Genomic DNA, 4,727 nt, shown 5'->3' on the forward strand with positions numbered 1-4,727 from the left:
TTAGGCCGGAGTCCTACAAATTGATCTCTCGAACTCAAAGCACTCCCGTGCAGTGCATCTGTTCGAGGTTAGGCAGTTTGCTTTGTTGAGGAGCCTCCGTCCGCACGGTCGTCTCTCCATTCCCTAAAAACCAGCAAATCGTTTTTCCCCATCAACAAATAGATAAGCCTATTTGATCAAGACGGGGAAATCGGTTTGCAGTAGAAAATCTAACGAACCTCACAAATCTGGTACTTATGACTCCTGAAGAGCAACCTAGATTATTAAGCACCTCACAAGAACAATTTTACACGAGTTCAATTAATAATATTTATCAGATATCTATCTTGTGGAATCACAAAGTCTGAGATAGAGAGAACTTTGCGATTCTTATCTATTTTGCCTGAAAGAGATTACAAAAACCTCGATAACATAAAAGCAAGATCAGGATACACGAAATATCAAGGTAAAACATAGTCATACCTGGCTTCATGAATCCCTAAGTGAAGTCTTTAAGTCGTTAACCTAATTATGTGATCGTTGTCGTATGCGTCAAAAATAAATTACTTTCTCACTACTCAAAATATATAATATAGCAAGGGTAAGAAAGGATCGTTCCCACAGAGAGGACTAGGTTGTCAATATGCTTCGGTTTCTTATAAGTAACACGGGGGGTTTTCTGATTTTTATAATCTAAAAGTAAAATAAAAACAAACAAAACAATATAGCATGCAAATCAAGGATGATAAAATATTGGATAAAGGTTTCATCTTCATTAGCAAACAAGTTTTGAATGTATGATTAGAATTCGTATTTAATCTCGTTATCATCAAAAGCCAAAGAATACCTTATTGCAAGAATACTCCGTAAATTTCCTAAATCATCAACACACACATTAGAGCTGCATATGTGAATTCTACCTAAAGAATAACCTAACGCCTTGCGCTAATTAAGTTCAATTCATATGAGCATTAAGTTTAAGAAATAGGCTAGTCAATGCAATTGCCATACATTGCGCATAACAATTCGGACAAAGGTCAATTTCTACATATGATTACAAGAGTGTATCACTACAAACCGTAATCATATCATGCTACTCATATTTAAGGTTATCGCTCGATGATGAACCCTAAATTAGCTATAGATATGGATGTGAGTTCAATCAATTCTAGGCTCTACCAAACAAACATTCAATCATATTGCAATACATCACTCATGCAATTATTATACGCGGTAGAAATCAAACGATAATATTGAGAGAAAACTAATTCATAAAAATCATAACTTGGTTGCAAAATCAAACTACATCTTCAACCAATAAAAATAAATCAACTACTTGGGTTTTTGGAAATCATCACAAAGAGTTTAGAAGAATCTATCATGTGAAACCCTAGAAAGCAAGTAGTAGTCTCCCTTATGGAGATATCTAGGTTTAGAGAAAAAGTTTTCTATTTATATGCTTCTCCGCTTCCAAAAGGATATTAGGTCTTCTCAAAACTCATCTCCAATTAGTCAACCAAGCCCATGTGTGGATAATACCCGTATGAAAATCTCTGTCCAAAAGTGTTCGGCGGAATTGCTGACGCCATCGACGGAATCTTGCCGTCGGTCACCTGAAAACTGTCGCCGGCGAGTGAGTCAAACTAACAGTCTTTCAAAAGTCGCCGTCATCTTTAACGGTCAAGTTAACTGCACCGTTACCTGGTCATCACCTGGATCGCTGGGTCAACTCGCTTGGATCGGGCATTGGCCGAGTTCTGTTTATATTCAGGGCATCTCTCAGGCCAAGTTCAGGTCATTCTTCTTTCCCTGCAACAATTCCCTAACATACATCTATCTATAGTTTCATTCATTCGCTTCACTCCCTGTAATCCATAACTCAAACAACTGCAGCTTCCATTCTTTTCCTTTTTCTTCTCTGCGATCATTAACTTCATACACAACTCGTGACTATCAATGGCAACTGCATCATCTCCACAACCAGCTGCACCATTTCAGCTTCATGTTCTAGTCATTACTGCAACAACAACAGCATCTTGAGCCATTCTGTCACAGCCTTCCAATTCCATTACCTGCAATACTTTCTTATCTTCACTTGGACTGCAGCTTCATTTGTTACTTCAAGCACAAACATTACAGCATATCTACCAGTTGCATTGTAACCACCTCTGCCTGCACAAGTCCAGCTCAAAACCAACCTCTTCATTCACCTTCTGTGGCTTCCTGCTTGCATCAGCTTCTTACTTGAATTCAACAGCAACACCAAGTCCATTCTTTGCAATATAGCTCACTAGCTAAACTCAGCTGTAATCTCAAACCATTCACAGTCCAATGCCACCAGAGTCATCTCAGTTAAGATCCAGTTGCCATCAATTCTTGTTCCTGCAACAGCTGCTTCCCATTGCACACACAGCTACAACCCCTTTCTTGTTCTCTTGCCATCTGAGCAGCATATTCATCCACCATAAGCAGCAACTCAACACAACCAACTTCTGCTGCTTCATAACCCTTAGTAACACTGCCTGCTTCCACTGCAAACCAACTCCCAGCATCTGAACTTCAACTTACTCCTGCCATCTGACTTGCAAACTGTTTTTGCAACTTCTCCTTCGGCTTTGGTCCACTGCAGTAACACCACAGCCAATTTGGAACCAGTATCAACTTCTCCTGCATCTGCTCGTGACTTCAACTGAGTCATACCCATCAATGGCAGTAGCAGGACTGTCTTCTCCCAACCACACAAGCACCAACATCACCAGCTTTCACATGGTACCAGTTCTTTCTCCCTTTGCTCTCTGCATCTCAATTTCAGTTCCTTTGTATTACCAGGTCCATTTCAGCTTTAGAAGCAAACACCATAATTTCAATCAATCACTACCACAATTTCAGTTTGGCGAGAACCCATTTTTAGCAGCGGATACATCCACCAAACCCTAGATTTCTTCATCTCCGAATCAACAGCATCAGGGTCTTCTCGTTCTCAAACAAACTCAAACCCTTAATTCAATTTCAGCTCTTCGATTCACAACATCCATCTTCACCAGCAGATTCATCTTCTTTAATCCCTTCATCATCTCTCAATTTCTCGATCTGGTCATGGTAGAAACCCATCTTTTCTTCATTAATTTGTGATTCAAATCAACATTCAATCCTCTCTGAGATCAACAACAACTTCATCATCATCTTAACAGTGTTACCAGATCAATAAATCTTTCGTCTTCTCTTGAAATCTGCTCTTCAATCTCTCAGTTTTGCTGTTTCAGGTGATACAGCAGAAGCCGCCTTTATTTCCTCTCCCAACTTCTCTGTCTCAATTTCAGGTGGAATTTACGAATGAGAGGAATGAGTCTCTCGATTTTAGGGTAAGGTTGGCTTTGGGCAGGATTCAGACACCCCATCTCTTTAGGTAAGGGTCACCAAAATGACAAACCCCTTAACCTTGACTGACCTGTCTATAGTGCTCCTCCAAAAGAGTTGGCCCTTAACATTGACTGGGCTCCCAAATATATCTCGTATGTGAATTGGCCTTTGTGCTCCTTTTCGCTCCAAATGGATAATTTCTTCTTCTTTTATTCATAATGACTCCAAAACACCTATAAAACTCAAAACGAACGAAAAATACATAATTCACAAGAAAAATAGCAAAGAAAGCATAATCAATTGATATTAAATCAAGGCGTTTAGGACACCTATCATTATGTTTCTCAGTGGAAACCTAGGTTAATAGATGATGAATCTAGCATACAACTAGGACACACAAATGTGTCAGATATTGAATTTTGCAGTTGTTTGAGTCTCTCTATTTAAAGGTCGCTTAATATTCAAGCTAAGGTAGCTTGGGAATCAAGCAAAAACTTTCTCTGTTTAGATGAAACTCTGATTAGGGTTTCACATAAGCATTGAGAAATTCGACTTGAAATCACATAGTAGAATATACATTATGGTAAGCCGTAACCGAACCGTGTATAATGATAGTTCATGGTCGGTTAACCATTTGAACCATAAGCTTATCCATATCCATTTAACACTTTAGACTTTGATCTCGATGCACAATCATAGTGATTAAGTGATCAAATATGTCTTAGACGTGTTTTCGAGAGTTAATCAAATGCCAAACGTATCGTAAAAGATAGTTTGAATGCATCTGAAAATATTTAGTAGGGATGGTATGCATACTGGGTATGTGTACCAATTCAATTCGTGAACTCGGACTGCCAAGACACGTGTACCGGGTATATGCACCCTTAAGAAAAAATTTCAGACAAACTATTGTCGTACACATACTTGGTACATGTACCGTAAGTCAGTTTCCGAACTCAGGATGTTTTGGTATGCGTATCGGGCACATGTATCATAAGCCAATTCACGAACTCATGTCGTTTTGGTATGCGTACTGGGTAGGTGTACCATGAGCCGTTACTGAACTAGAACTACGCTGATACCCATACTGGGTAGCGTACCAATGGTCCTGAACCAGTACATTTATGTCGGTACGTGTACCGTCCCGTATCCAGAGTTTTAGTAGTTCTAGATCTCGCTTATAATCATTTCGAAACATTCCCAAATGACATCTATGACAATATCATCACTCGGGATATTTTCAAATGATCAACTTGAATCATAACTTAGTTCATAACTAATAAATTGTTATTAACTAAATTCATCAAGTATATCAATGACTATTTCTTGAATCATATTTCGAGATTTCAACAAGACAAGCTTCACTCGAAACTCCTTCTATGCAATGT

The 4,727-nt window shown here is 38.8% G+C and overlaps 1 long non-coding RNA gene across 1 annotated transcript; it reads right to left on the reverse strand.

Moving 5' to 3' along the window:
- Window positions 1-1,272: 1,272 nt before the first annotated feature.
- On the reverse strand, window positions 1,273-3,334 carry LOC113332660. Its single transcript, XR_003351635.1, has 2 exons — window positions 1,681-3,334; window positions 1,273-1,599 (listed from the first exon to the last, which is right to left on the reverse strand). It is a non-coding gene; the product is annotated as an uncharacterized LOC113332660 (long non-coding RNA).
- Window positions 3,335-4,727: the final 1,393 nt, after the last annotated feature.

Source organism: Papaver somniferum, unplaced genomic scaffold (genome assembly GCF_003573695.1).
Source record: "Papaver somniferum cultivar HN1 unplaced genomic scaffold, ASM357369v1 unplaced-scaffold_132, whole genome shotgun sequence".
Lineage (NCBI taxonomy): Eukaryota > Viridiplantae > Streptophyta > Magnoliopsida > Ranunculales > Papaveraceae > Papaver > Papaver somniferum.